Here is a 16,185-nt window from a genome sequence, read left to right as displayed (position 1 = left end):
TGAAGAAATCACTACACACCTATTAGAATGGCCAAAATCTAGAACATTGACAACATTAAATGTTGGTAAGGATATAGAGCAACAGGAACTCTCATTCGTTGCTGATGGCAATTCAGCATGGTACAGCCACTTTGGAAAACTGGTGTTTTCATATGAACCGGAACCTATTCTAATTACATGATCCAGCATTTCCTTTATCCTTTATCCAAGGAATTGAGAAGTTAGGTTCACACAAAACACTGCATATAGATGTTCATGGCAGCTTTATTCAGAGTTGCCAAAACTTGGAAGCAAGCAAGATGTCCTTCCACAGGAGAATGGATGACTAAACTTTGGTATATCCAGACAATAGCATATTATTCCATGCTAAAAAGAAATGAGCTGTCAAGACATAAAAAGACATGGAAGAAACTTACATTATATTACCAAGTCTAAAAAGTCTCCATACTGTGTGATTCCAGCAATATGACATTCTGGAAAAAGCAAAATTATGGCGACAGTAAAAAGATCAGTGGTTGCCAGAGGTCAACGGTAGGGAGGAGGGATGAAATAGGCAGAGCATAAGGGATTTTCAGGGCAGTAAAAATACTCTGCATAATACTGTGATGGTGGATATGTGCTGTTATACGTTTGCCTAAACCCATAGGCTGTACAACACTAAAAGTGAACCCTAATGGTGGTGCCTGTAGCTTAGTGGGTAGGGTGCTGGCCATATACACCAAGGCTGGTGGGGTTCAAATCCAGCCAGGCCAGCTAAAATTAACAATGACAATTGTAACAGAAACACAGCCAGGCGTTGTGGCGGGCACCTATAGTCCCAGCTACTTTGGAGGCTGAAGTAAGAGAATCGGGTAAGCCCAAGAGTTGGAGGTCGCTATGAGCTGTGATGTCACCGCACTCTACTGAGGGCAACATAGTGAGACTCCATCAAAAAAAAAAGAAGTGAACCCTAATGGAAACTGTGGTCTGTGGTTGATAAGGCTGTGACCATGAAGGTTCATGAATTGTAACAAATGTACCACTATGGTGGAAAATGTTGATAGCTGAGGAGGCTATCAACAGGGGAGCAGGGGAGGGGAGAGATGGGAAATCCGTACTTCCCTCTCAATTTTACTGTGAACTTAAAACTGCTCTAAAAAAATTAAGTATTTTTTAAAAAATAAGAAGGAAATAAACCCACCAAATAAAATATCTGATCCTTGAGAAGATCCTCTATTTGGGGGAATAAAGAAGCACAAAAAAAAGTTGTTTCCAGGACACTTGCAGAGGCTGTATATTAGATGGTATTATTCAATTAGTGTTCATATTTTAACTGTGTGTGATAATAAATAGTGCTGTGATTATATAGAAGGATATATTTTTTCACAGAAAATGCATGCTGAAGTACTTAAGAATGAAGTGGCAGGATGCACACAACCTAATTTCAATGGTTTAGCCAAAAAATTTTGTGTTCGTGTGTGCACATATATGATTTGAGAGAGAGGAGAGAAGGCAAATGTTAGCAGCAAAACCTAGGTGAAAAGCGTCCACCACACTGTTCTTTCAATTTTTCTGTAAGTATGGAATTTATTTTTATTTCAATAGATTTAGGGACTGTGGTGGTTTTTGTTATACAGGAAAATTGTGTAATGCTGAAGTCTGAGCTTTTAGTGTGTCCATCACCAGAATAGTGTGCCTTGTTTCCAATAAGTGACTTTTTATCCCTCACCTCCTTCTCACCCTTCCCTTTTCTGAGTTTCCAATGTCCATTACACCACTTTATGCTTTATGACCATATATGACCCTCTATAACCATTGTTTAGCTCCCACTTTTAAGTGGGAACATGTGGTATTTGTTTTTCCATTCCTGAGATACTTCACTTAGGATAATGGTCTCTAGTTCCATTCAAGTTGCTGTAGAATTTTTTTTTTTTTTTTTAAAAGGAAAGGAAGGAAATAAAATAAACTTTCAGTTGAAGCAAGTGGTAATCTCCCTGCCATGGAAATCATTCAAGTTGATTCATTCAAGGGACTCTTGTTTGGAATGTTGATGCAATGGGTGGCTGGCTGGACCCTGATGGGCTTTCAAGTCCCTTATTAAGGGTCTACTAAGAGAAGACCAAAGCATATCTACAAGGGTTTAATTGCTCAGTTCCTTAAGCCATCCATTTTTGTCTCATTACTAAAATGATATAATTTACATAAGCCAACCAGCACAGGTCTGGACATATGATAGGTGTGCCTCAAATGTCATTTTAATTTTCATTTTTTTACTTACCTATGGTCATACTTAGAGTATCAACACCTTACTAAGAAACATACTAGGAATAAATTTTGGCATGGGGGAAATATTTTCAATTCCTATCTAATTAAAACATATCCAGATGAGTTTTCATATTTAAACTCAGGAAATAATTTCACATTTAATACTTAAAGAAAAGACTTGAGGTTTTTACTTCAAGGGTACTCTCATCCTCAGTTCTTTCTTAAGGGCAAATAAAAAATATACTACCATGAAAGCTCTGGAACCATCAACGACCCACAGAGGGATATCAGAATAAAACTAAGCACATCCTACACATGGGTGACATCTTTGCAAAGCCATGGGTATGACCTTGAATTCGACTCCTCCATGCAGATACTGAAGAGTGTCCTCCTAGGTCAGCCCCTTGGAACAACTGCCCACATTGGCATCAGTAACCATAGCACTTGGTGAAGCCCATTCTCACGCAGAGTGTCTGTTGTTTCCATTGGTCATTTCCAAATGTAGGCACCTGTGGCTCAAGCGGCTAAGGCACCAGCCACATACACCAGAGCTGGCAGGTTCGAATCCAGCTCGGGCCCGCCAAACAACGATGGCTATAACCAAATGTATACATATCTGGAAGCTGATCATAACCTTACTGAACTTGATCTTCTAAAAGTTTTATTCCTGGACCTTGGAGCACTATTCCCAGTACCTTAGAAGCTATTCCAATTTTCTTAGAACCTAGAAACCACTCTGTCAGTGGCTTTCCTAAAGGCTCTGCTCTCCAGAGGTATAGTCACAGTAACACGTACCATCACTTGAAGCCCTGCCTTAGGGGCAGCCCTGCTGGAACATTTGTGGGAGCTGGGTGAGAGTCCAAATGGAGGCCATATGCCACATGTTTAAGTGCATAAACATTGTAAAGCAAGCTTATCAGCTATGTCCTACACTTCTATGTTGACTGATACACCTTCTGTGAATGCCCTCGTGGCAGAGACCACCAGGAGCGTACCTGAGTTGAACAGAGTAGAGTAGATTGACTCAATGCATTGAGAGAGACCACACCCTGTGCGGAGTGAGGGGGGTAAATCTCATAAGAAGGTGTATGAAGGGTGGCTCCTGTGGCTCAGTGAGTAGGGCACAGATTCCATATACTGAGGGTGGTGGGATCGAACCTGGCCTGGCCAAGCTGCAACAAAAAATAGCCAGGTGTTGTGGGTGCCTGTAGTCCCAGCTACTTGGGAGGCTGAGGCAAGAGAATCACCTAAGCCCAAGAGTTGGAGGTTGCTCTGATGCCACAGCACTCTACGGAGGGTAAAAAAAAAAGAAGGTCTACTGAGAGGCTGTTAGAGGATTTGCCTTGATGAAGTGGGATGGTGGAAAGGGTTCAAGGAAGCATGACTTTGCTCAGGAGTAATGGATGCTGTCAGGAAGTGGTTCTATCACTCTTAACAATGGGGTGCTCATGCTGTGACTGGTGAAGCAGTGGTCACTCAGATTAGCCAGGAAAGGGAGACATGGCCATTGTTGTGGTTAGAGTAATGTTTTTGTTTTGGTCTGTGCTCAGACATAATTACAGAGCCTTTTCCTCTTGCACCATCCTGGTCACAGAGTGGCCTTGTCTGATGCTGGTGTTTTGTGAAATTGTTTAGGTTCAACTGGAGAACACTGTGAACCATCTGGGAGAGGGGCCAGCTCCTGGTAACACCAGCCTGGCTGGCGGTGCTGCGTCCCCTTTCTCCCTTCATAGTGACAAGGAGGGCTAGGTTTAGATTTAGTAGTCTTAGACTCCTCAGTAGTACAAGCCGGGAGGGAGCTGTGGGGAGGACTCCTAACTACCCTGGATCTCCATGCTGTGAAAGGCTGAACACACCCCATCCTTCACACCCACTGCACCCTGGGCCACCACTTGGGCTTGGAGCTGCACAGGCTGGCAGTTATGTGCACAGAGAGGCCCCCGACAGCCCCTGAAAGCAGGCTCATGACTGTTTGGGCAGAAAATTCCGGGCTGTGGGGACCTAAAGCATAATTGAGGAGTCAGCTCCAGGTGGCTCATCCCTTTGATTTTACAGACATGTCCAGAAAGGGGGCAAAAGGGACCTATGGTAAGGTCCCAGGAGTCCTCTTTCCCTGATCTGAGAAGGTCTATTTGTAATTGTTGAGTCCCTGCCTTGTAACACTCATTACGCTGATCTCCTGTGTCTGGCAGAATCTCCACTCCTGGGCTCTTCCGGCTGGCTCAGTTCTACTGTGCCTGAAGCTGATTTATGACAATCGACCAGCTCACATGTGCGTGCCTGTGCCCACATCCATGGCCATGCCAATGTGTGTGTACACACACACACACAGAAGTAAACCCAAATTGACCAGAAGTGTGAAAAGTGTTCAATGTTCAGTGCCATTTCTACTCCCTTTTATTTTGTTGGTTTTGTAGAGATTGGCTCTCACCATGTTGCCCATGTTGGTCTCAAACTCCTGGCCTCAAGCCATCCTGCTGCCTGGGCCTGGGATTATAGGCATGGGATTATAGGCATGAGCCACTAAGCCTGGTTTATTTCTTCAACTTTTTTTAAAAGTTAGAGATGAGATCTTGCTATGTTGCTCAGGCTGGCCTCAAATGGCGGGGCTCAAACCTCCCAAGTAACCAGGACTACGCGCACATGACTCTGCACCCAACTCCCTCAATTTTTAAAAAGAAACATAAAAATGTACAAAAACTTGCTTAAAATTAATGTTTGTATAAATGGCCTAACTCTGTCAGAGTAAAAATATGTCCTTAATGTGCCAGTATTTTCAAAAATGCAGTAATTGGTGAGTCACATTTCCTGAGAAGCCATACTAACTGATTTACTAATTCTATCTTCCTTTAAAATGTTTTGGTTTTTAGATTAGAAACAGGGTTAACATTTCCAGATCTAATTTTCATAATTTATTTTACTTCTTACGTAAGAATATTTGGGGTTCTTCTCTTGATTTTTTGTTTTTAGAAGAGGAAAAGGCTTCCTTTATTATCCTAGAAGGTAAAGAATGGGACCTCTAATTTTTGTGCTCAAAGAGTCCTCCTTTAGATAATAATAACCTCAGATGGTGACACTTTAGGCCACGGAGTTAGCAATTATTAAAGGAAAGAGGGGTTATTGATGTAGATGTTGATGCCCAGAAGACCCAATGAGAAAGGGCATCTCGTATTTGCTTTTGAAGAACATTCTGGCATAGAAATCTCATGTCTTCAAACATAAAAATGATAAAACCCTGTTTCTTATCTGTTTGGGACTGTTTTACACAAAAGAATTTTATTTTTCTCACTCAGAGAAAAGGGATTATTTTTGTATCCCTTAGGTTTATGCAAAATAAGCTTTGTCTCTTCTTTCAGGTACTAATACTAGGTTACTAATATAAAATGTCCAATTTCCTGTCTAATGGTTGATATCTCTGACATTCCATTTTGACACTTCTTGTTTGTTTTATTGTAAAGATATATTCTCATTCTTTTTTTTCTTTTAGACAGAGTCTCACTATATCGCCCTTGGTAGAATGCCGTGGCGTCACAGCTTACAGCAACCTCCAATTCTTGGGCTTAAGCAATTCTCTTGCCTCCTCTTCCCAAGTAGCTGGGACTACAGGCACCCACCACAATGCCCAGCTATTTTTGGTTGCAGTTGTCATTTTTGTTTTTTGCTGGCCCGGGCCAGGTTCGAACTGTCCAGCTTCAGTGTATGTGGCTGGTGCCATAACCACTGTGCTATGGGTGCCGAGCCAAAGATATATTCTTATTGTTTTAAATGCACATGTTAGCTTGTGATTATCTTTCAACAATTTTTTAGAGTAATTTTTGGGAAAACATGGATAAGTAAAAAATTCTTACTATTCTTGAATATGAGTCATCATGGTACTAATGTAATGCAGACAGCTCCACATTACAATGAAGGGTTTGGGAAAGATGGGACTGATGAATGCACAAGATATCAATGGTTTGAGTTCTGTTTTGGTGATTTTAATCTTGAAAGTGAGCCACATGGGCAACCTGAGACCAAGGCAAATAATGATCTAAAAGCTGTAGTGGAAATAAATACATCTCAACCTACACATGAATTAGCAGCGAGGGTTGACATTATTCCAACGATATTGGACTCTTTGAAACAAATGGGCAAGCTGAAGAAGCTTTACAGATTAGTTCAACCTGAATTAAAAGAGCATCAGAAAGGAAATCTTCTCGGAGCTTGCCTTTCTTTGCTATCATTGACATAAAGGCGAACCATTTCTACACAATATTGTTACATATGATGACAAACGAATTTTTTTTGACAATCACAAGTGTTCAGCACAATGGTTAGATAAAGATGAAGAGCCAAAACACAGTCCAAAAACCAGATAGTCATCAAAAAACACTAATGATGTCTATTTGGTGGTCTAATGCTGTTATCATCTACTACAGCTTCATGAAACCTGGTCAGTGAATTACAGCTGATGTCCATTGACATGATGAGGATGGCTGTAATTAAGGAGATGAGATTGGCCAATAGAGATAGGCCAATCCTCTTGCAACACAACATTGTCACACAAACAATGCTGCTCAAACTACAGAAGCTGGACTTGGAAACTCTCTGTCATCCGCCATAGTCACCAGATGTCGAACTAACTGACTACCACTTCTTCTAGGCTTTGAACTACTTCTTGCAAGGAAAAGCACCTTTTGTGATTTCATTGCCACTTGCTCTCTAGGCTTCTTCATTGCTGGCACAAACAGGTTACCATTAAGATGGCAAAACTTTGCCAATAGTTTAGGCGCACACTTTAATTAATTGTATTGCTTCTTGTTTGAGATGTAATTAGTAAAAGTTTTGATTCAAAATTGGACATTTCAGACTTAATGACCTAATATTTGAAATATCTTCACAATGCCTTTATTCACTGCTCAGTGAAGCTTCTGAGCACTCTACTTCTGTATTTTCTTCTCTTATATTTTTTCCATCTGTTCTTCCCTTTGTCCTATGATAACAATCAATGAAGAGGGTCGGTATGGAGTAAGACTTTTTGTTGAGGCAGCGCCTGTGGCTCAAGGAGTAGGGTGCCTGTCCCATATGCCAGTGGTGGCGGGTTCAAACCCAGCCCCAGCCAAAAACCACAAAAAAAAAAAAAAGACTTTTTGTTGAATCTCAACTCTATAATTTACTAACTGGGTGATCATACACCTCAGTTTTAACTGCCTTAAAGTGGGAGAAATAGCAATGGCTACTTTATAGGGTTGTATGGACTAAATGGGAAGTCTTCCCAAATGGAAGACTGGCACGTAGGAAGTATCCAATAAATGTAAGGTTCTTTTAAAAAAGCATTTAATGAATTCTCACTATTGACGAGGCATTGTGCTGAGGACACTAGTACACATACCATGTGGTCTGTTCTTGGGGGACTTGCAGGACAGAGATGGGACGCAGGCAAGTAAATAGAAGGGCAGAATATGATTGGAGCTGAGACTGCCATAGGAGGACCCAGGAGGAATCCCCTATTCAGTTTTGAGAAGTGTGATAGGCTTTCCAGGGCTGATGTCTCTGCTGATACTTCAAGGGTGAATAAGAACTGACGTGGTGATGTGGGATCTGATGGGGCACTCCAAGCAGAGGGGACAACATGTGCAAAGTCCCAGAAGCAAGAGAGACCATGGAAACTGCAATCCTACCATCCAACCTCAAACCCTTGATGCAATAAGAAATAATGAAAAATTAAACAGCTTTACCTCCCTACATCTTCCATTCTTTTATTCTCTGTTTCTCAGAAGCCCAAAGTAGAATAATTGTATTTTGTGGAGAGGGGACAATGTGATGCTGCTTCTGCGCGAACATCTTCAGGTCCTGCTTTGCTTCCCTCTCTCCACCCCCATCCTCAGGCTATTGGGTGACCTTGGGTCTTCTTCAACGTTTCCCCTCCCTGGGCTTCTCTGTCCCAGGGAATATTTGTTTTAGCTTCTGTTATCCTTTTATACTTAATCTGTTGTCTTTTAGGTTCATTTTCTTCCCATTTTACGAAGTCTTAGATTCATCCCACACCCCCTGCCACTTTTTCCTGTGTTCTAAGTGCCTTTAACTGATGGTCATTGTTAAGTTTTTCTCCAGATCATTTCACTTCTTTGTCTTATCAGTAACAAAGACTTAAAAAAAATGTTATTTCTCCAAAATGGTCTTCGGAATATAGTCTTTCCTTTCACACTGATCATCATCCTTGCTATAAAATCCTTTCACTAGGATTCACCCTTTTTTAAGATGCTCTTGGCCAAGTTATCAAAATGGGCATTAGAATAAAAATACCACACACTTTTGAATAATGTGACTTGCTGAAGCCAAAATAAATAATTTTTACTGGCTATTTCAATGGAGTCTAAGACACTCAGATAATCAAAATAAATAATGAAAATTTGCCCAGAATCCTTAGTGACTGGCTCAAAACTGAATATCTTAGGTATCTTAGTAAAGCATCACTCTAACTTCTGATTTTGATATGCCCATCATCACATATTCCAATGATAACAGACTTTACTCTTGCTGTGTGCTGAATACTTTGCTGAGTGAATGTGAGCACAAGCTCATTCAGTCCTTATAAAACGAGGACTTACAAGGTAGGTACTGTTACTGTCCTCTTTACAGATTAGGTTTTGTGAGTTTAACACTCTGCCCAGTGTCACCACTGGTATGTGATGCAGCTGGAGTCAAACCCTCTCTCAAACTGGACTGGACTTGATATTACTATGCTCTGTGACCAGGTGACCTTGAATCCATAAAGGAGCAAATGAAAGAAAAACTGGAGATGTTGACCAGCAGTCCACTGGGCCAGTGCAACTTCTAAGGGTGCTAAGTTGTCTCCCTACTGAAATTTTCTATTCAGGTGCCCTATACTAGTTAGCTGCCTGGAATATAGCTCGTTCTTGTCTGCTCATTTTCAGCACCTCCAGGTCTATTATTAATTTTTTCTTCAATGTGTTCATAGTATTATAATTTTTAAAAGTTATCTTCCTTTCCTTTTAGGAGATTCATATTGAAATGAAGTAATGTCTGGGATTGGTTTCATTTGGTGGAGAAGGCGGGAGATGAAAGCATTAAAAGGAAATAAGATTAGCTGTGATTGTCGTCATGGGGTGATGGGTAGATAGGACTCATTATTCTCTGTATTTTTGTATATATTTGAAACTTATTATAATGAAATATATTTAAAAAGTTTTTGAGTGACACCACTTTCCTCCTGTAAGGATGTCTTCTCCCCAACTCCCCTGGTTGAGAGTGTTTTGTTGTCTTTATTAGAGGTTCTGTGAAAATCGCCAGTCATTGAAGGACAGTATTCATTCAGCATCTTCCTCGTTCAGTGTAGACTCTCTTTACATTCTTCCATGGTAAGATACTTTTTAAACTTTGGTTATTATGACACATATTTTCCTTCATCCTGCCCCACCCCCCATCTGCCTTTTTTGTTACAGCAGGATTTCAGTGCTAACCCAAGCTTTTCCTCTGGGTCTCTTCTCATCAATTCTCTACACACTTTCCTCTTTACAATTAGATCGTGTGCAGTTAATTATGACATGACATTGGTACTTTTGTCTTACCTGGATCCTTTTCCAGGTAGAGTTCCAAGTTTTAGGAGAATATTGATTATATTTTACTATGAAACTCAAGTGGCTCAAGAATGTGTCTTCCCTGAGACAGACTCACATTCTTACAGAAACTAAGCTCAGGTTTGACGGATGGGCTTGTCTACTGACTTGCGCATTCATTCTTTTGTTCATTGTTTCTCAATGAAGAAATGTTCTTTTAAAAAAATTTTTATTATTTTTTTTGTAGCAATCTTGCTATGTTGCCTAGGCTGTTCTCAAACTCTTGGCCTCAAGTGATCCTCCTACTGTGGCCTCCCCAAATTCTAGGAATACAGATGTAAACCACTGTGTCTAGCTGAAAAAATTATTAAACCCCTACATATATTGAGTACTACAAAGAAGAATTTGCTGTCTTGAATACTAATATTTTATAGGGCTTTTATAAAATATTACTTTAAAAAATATGTTCTATTGAAACTAGATTTGGAGGCATAGCTAACATTGGCTGAATTATATTCTGTAGGACCACAATGCTGTTTCTTTGTATGTAGTATGTACCAAAAAGGATGATAAGGAGGGGAGGATTTATTTGTTCATTCACTCAACAAATATTGATTGGAGGGCCTCTTGTTTGTGGGATGCTTCTCTAAGCTCTAGAGATACCTTTTTTTTTTTTTTTTTTGAGACAGAATCTCACTTTGTTACCCTCAGTAGAGTGCCATGGCATTATAGCTCACAGCAACCCCAAACTCAGGCTCAAGTGATTCTCTTGCCTCAGCCTCCCAAGTAGCTGGGATTACAGGTATTATAGGTGCCCACCACAACAACGCCTAGCATTTTTTTTTTTTTTTTTTAGAAACTGGGTCTCGCTCTTGCTCAGTCTGGTTTCGAACTCCTGAGTTGAGGCAATCCACCTGCCTCTGCCTCCCAGAGTGCTAGGCGTGAGTCACTGTGCCTGGCTTTCTGAACAAACAAAATTCTCTGCCCTCTTGTAGCTTATATTTTAGTGGAAGAGACACATAATAAACTAAACAAACACGTTTATACCTAGTGTGTCAGACAGTAACAAATAGGCAGAGAAGGAAGCTGTGAAGGGGGAGGAGAAGTGTAGGTTGTGATGTTAAAAAGCGCCCTGCTATGGACTGGTAATGTGTCGCTCCCAAATCCATCTGCTGAAAACCTAATCACCAGAGTGATAGTGTTAAGAGGCAGTTAGATCATGAAGGCAGATTTTTCACAAATGGGATTAGTGACCTTATAAAAGAGGCCCTGGAAAGCTAGGTACTCCCTTCTACCATGTGAGGACACAGTTAGAAGGCTCCATCTGAGAACCAGAAAGCAGGCCCACCCCAAACACAGAATCTGCTGATGCCTTGATTTGGACTTCTTGGCCTCCAGAATGTGAGCAGTAAGTGCTTGTTGATAATAAGCCATCTAGTTTATGGTATTTTGTTACAGCAGCCTGAATAGACTGAGACAGGCTACCAGAAAAGGTCTCCCTGTATGTGGTTTTAGAGTAAAGTACTGAAAGAGTGAGGGGCTGGCACAGGGAGACTTGGGGCAGTCCAGGTGAAGGTCTGGTGCAGGAGCAGCCAGGAGGACACTGTGGCCAGAGCAGTGATGGAAGGGAGAGAATAGGAAGGGGGTACCCAGGGGCCAGAGCATAGGGCCGGGGGAAGCAGGCTTTTCCTCTGAGTGGAACAGGCAAGAAAACTTACGCTTTAACAAAATCACTGTGGCTGCTGTGTTAAGGCTGTAGGAGAACGAGGGTAAGAGAGACCAGTCAGGACCCCAAATAGCAATTCAGGGGAGAGAATGATGGTGGCAATGGGTGGTGTGAGGGGTTGGATTCTGGAGGTGCAGCCGACAGTATCTGCTGTTGGGTGGGATGTAGGAAGTCAGCAACAGAAGAGTCAGGGAGGACAGCAGAATATTTCACCCAAGTGCCTGAAACCCAAGGTCACTATTAATTGAGCTGGGCGAAGGCTGCAGGAGCAGCTTTGAGGGTGATCAGGAGACTGGCTAGGACATACTATTTGGGAGCATTTTCGGACAGCCAAGTGGAGATGTCAAATCTGATCTGTGGTTTGACGTTCAGGGGAGAAAACTAGATTGGATAAAAACCTGAAGTTGAGGGTGGTGCCTGTGGCTCAGTCGGTAGGGCACCGGCCCCATATACCGAGGGTGGCGGGTTCAAACCCGGCCCCAGCCAAACTGCAACCAAAAAATAGCTGGGCGTTGTGGCGGGCGCCTGTAGTCCCAGCTACTCGGGAGGCTGAGGCAAGAGAATCGCTTAAGCCCAGGTATTGGAGGTTGCTGTGAGCTGTGTGAGGCCACGGCACTCTACCGAGGGCCATAAAGTGAGACTCTGTCTCTACAAAAAAAAAAACTTGAAGTTGGGCAGCGCCTGTGGCTCAGTGAGTAGGGCGCCGGCCCCATATGCCGAGGGCGGAGGGTTCAAACCCAGCCCCGGCCAAACTGCAACAAAAAAATAGCCGGGCATTGTGGCGGGTGCCTGTAGTCCCAGCTGCTCGAGAGGCTGAGGCAAGAGAATCGCTTAAGCCCATGAGTTGGAGGTTGCTGTGAGCTGTGTGAGGCCACCGCACTCTACCGAGGGCCATAAAGTGAGACTCTGTCTCTACAAAAAAAAAAAAAACAAAACAAAACTTGAAGTTGAATTTTCTATCAATGGCTTCCTAGAATGTTTATAAAGTTAAATGAAATTCCCTTATTCATATAAAGTTAAATGAAGTAAAAGTTTCAGAAACATCCTTCATAGCCTCAGTTAGTTGCCAACAATCCCTTTGCTGTTTAGAGTTGGAAAAGGGCAATATAGTGAAACGGAAAAAGCCTTTGACATTACACAGACCTGTTGGAATCCCTGCTCTATCACATAATAGGTGGGTGACCTTGTTACTCAACTTCTCTGAGCCTCCATTCCTTCTTTAGAAAAATGGCCAATCAGCTGTATATCCTTAGGGCTGTGTGCCCTTGTTTCTCCCCCTCTCAAACCCAGAGGGACCTCAGGGCTGTGTGAGGCTAGAATTTGATCGTGAATAAATGGTCCACGTGTACAGAACTGGGAGGTGCTGAATGATATTAGCTCTTTCTCTCTGTTGATAGAGACTGCTTGCATGGTATTTATAGGGAAATGTCTCACCAGTGCTGACTAGGTTATCCCCAGGGAAAGGGCAGTGAACAGTGTGAGGAGAGAGCATCTGGAGAGTATGAAGAGGCCTGTGACCTGTGTTCCATTTCACACAGCTGTGATACTGGCCTCCACAATGTGTGTTAAGTTGAATTCCTCCCCATTTTGTGTAACTTGCTATTTAAATCTAGGAACTCTTTTTGGCATTTAAGTCTTTAAAACCATACACAATTTCTGAGGGAAATCCCAAAGGTATTAAAAGTTTTGTCTCAAGAGATGGGTCTTCAATTTTGATGAGCATCTTGCTTCAGATACTGATGCTGCAGAGTCCATCTGGCTCATTAAAGGATCAGAGGTGGCTCCCCAGGACCAGAATATTCTGTCCCATGAACTTAATAAGGAGATCTCTTGATTGAAATCTCACATTAGTGTAAAAACATGGCACTTTATGTTCCACGAGCCAGAATTTTAGCAGTCTTGAGTCTCTTTCTAACCAGCTTCATTCCTGACTGAGGGGTCCACAGAGCTGCAGCAAAGAGGCGGTGAGGCCAGGCACCAGTTCACAGAGGAGTATCTCTCAGTAATGGCGTCCCTTTCTTGGTAAAACCTCAGGAGATCTCTTACTCTGCCTCCTTCTTGAATTCTTTTTAGTGGCTTGGGAACACCCCCCACCTCAAGTCTGGAGAAGGCTCCAGGCGGTTTGAGTGGGTTCTCCCATCATCCTTCCCAGCTCTGCTCAAGTGTATCCTGTGCTCAGACCCTGCACCAGCCAGTAGGGCCTGGGGAAAGAATGGTTCATAATGGCTTATTTCCCCCAACACCTCTTGCTTTGCTCTGTGCTTAGAACTGTGTTGGAAATAGATTTTAAAGTCTTGCTTTTGGAACCTGAGTCCCAAGGACCCCAGAGCCAGAGCCTTGGGGGTACAGATTTCCCACCGTCTGCGCACTAGAGACTTGGAACCAATTTTTCTTAAAAGTTAAAGGGAAGGAAGATTCTGCCAGGCTAAAGTTAAGCCATGGATTTAAAAACTAAATAAGTGAATTGTTATTTTTTTAAGCAACTTCTCCATGTGCCTGAGAAGCTTACTCTTGGGAAAGCTCCGGGAGAATCAGTGGTCTAGAGCCACCTCCCACACAGACAGGGAGGGTGGTGTGCCCTTGTTTCTCCCCCTGTCAAACCCAGAGGGACCTATGAATTATTCCAGCCTGAGCCTGTGATGAAATTCCCCATGAAGTCACATGGCAATGTCATTCTAGGTGACTGTGAGGAGATCTCAAGAGATTCAATGACTCTGTTTTCTTTGGGGCCCTAGAGCTGTGCAAAAGGAGGTGCATTCTTGATTTTTAAAGTTTAAAGTCACGATTACTTTTTTTTTGAGACAGAGTCTAACTTTGTTGCCCTCAGTAGAGTACTATGGCATCATAGCTCACAGCAACCCCAAACTTGGGCTCAAGTGATTCTCTTGCCTCAACCTCCCCAGTAGCTGGGACTATAGGCGCCCACCACAATGCCTGGCTATTTTTAAAGATGGGGTCTCACTCTTGCTCGGGGTGGTCTCCAACCTTGGCTCAGGCAATCCACCACCTTGGCTTCCCAGAGTGCTAGGCTTATAGGTGTGAGCCACTGTGCCTAGCCCTGTGATTAATTTTCTTCTGATCATAAAAATAATGAATGTTGATCTAGGCAGATGTAGGTTTGTGGGTCCCAAAGCTTGTACAGTTTGGGGGTAGTTCTTTAAGCAAAAGAATAAAAAATTATGAATTCAAACTTAGCTATGCCTTAATTATTTATTTTGATAGGACCCATGTAAGTAGAGGGCCTGAAGTTGAAGCATCATGAGCTTCACATTAAATGAGCCTTTTAACCCCACGTCTTTAGAAAATGTGTTAATTCTTTATTTTTTAAATAAAAACCTTTTTTGAGATATAACTCACAAAGCTTATAATTTGCCGATTTAAAGTGTAGAACACCATGGCTTTTAGTATATTCACAGAGTTGTGCAACCATCACCCCAATCCACTGTAGAACATTTTCATCACTCCAAAAAGAAATCTGTTAGCACTCACTTGCCACTTTCCCAGCTCCCTACCCTCTGGAAACCATAGATCAATCTGTTGTCCTTACAAATTTGCCTATTTTGGACATTTGATATAAGTAGAGTCATACAACATATGGTCTTTTGTGACTGGCTCCTTTCACTTAGTGTAAAGTTCATCTGTGTCATATCATGTAGCAGTGCTTCCTTTTTATTGTTTAATAATATTTCATTATTTGGGTATACCACAATTTATAATCCACTCGTCCGTGAATAAAACGTCTTAATTCTTTAAGTCCTCTTGAGACACCATTGGTGGAGTCCCCATTGAAGGAGAAACCCTATCTCCTCCAGTGTCATCCTTAGCTCTTCTTCTTCTGTGTTTCTTAGCTTCCCCCACCCCCACTCCCAGACTCTGGTTGTACAGGAAATTAAGAGAAGGGTAGAGCTGGTGAGATGAAGTCATCATTGCCGCTGGGTTACTGAAAGCTCCCAGTTCATGGACTCTGTGATGTACAGCCCTGTCTGCGGAGATGATCTGGTAGCAGCTGCAGGTGGAATTTGGGCCAAGGGCATGAGCCAGTCTGAGGCATTGTTGAAGGGTCATATTCTTCTTCCCAGGAGTGCTAATGATGACAAGTTCAAGTAAGATGGAGAAGGAAAGCTGGAGGGACCCTGGACAGGCAGGTCATTTGGAGTCAGGCTGCCTCTTTGAGTCTACTTTTGAACCTTCTGTTTATGCTTACATCTGGGAGAAGGAGGGAAGGGGTTGAGCCCAAAGAAGCATTCTTGGTCCTGTCATTAATTTCTTTCTTTCTTTTTTTTTTTTTTTGTAGAGACAGAGTCTCACTTTATGGCCCTCGGTAGAGTGCAGTGGCCTCACACAGCTCACAGCAACCTCCAACCCCTGGGCTTAAGCAATTCTCTTGCTTCAGCCTCCCGAGTAGCTGGGACTATAGGCGCCCGCCACAACGCCCAGCTATTTTTTGGTTGCAGTTCAGCTGGGGCCGGGTTTGAACCTGCCACCCTCGGTATATGGGGCCGGCGCCTTACCGACTGAGCCACAGGCGCCGCCCTCTGTCATTAATTTCTATGACTCAATTTTCCCTCCCCTTTACCTTTGAGGCCTCGGTCCACTTACTCTAAGTGGATAAAAGGCAGGAATTAGGCAATAGAGTTAATCATTGGGTACTGGACT

Source organism: Nycticebus coucang, chromosome 15 (assembly GCF_027406575.1).
Source record: "Nycticebus coucang isolate mNycCou1 chromosome 15, mNycCou1.pri, whole genome shotgun sequence".
NCBI classification, from domain to species: Eukaryota; Metazoa; Chordata; class Mammalia; order Primates; family Lorisidae; genus Nycticebus; species Nycticebus coucang.
This window is presented reverse-complemented; position numbering follows the sequence as displayed.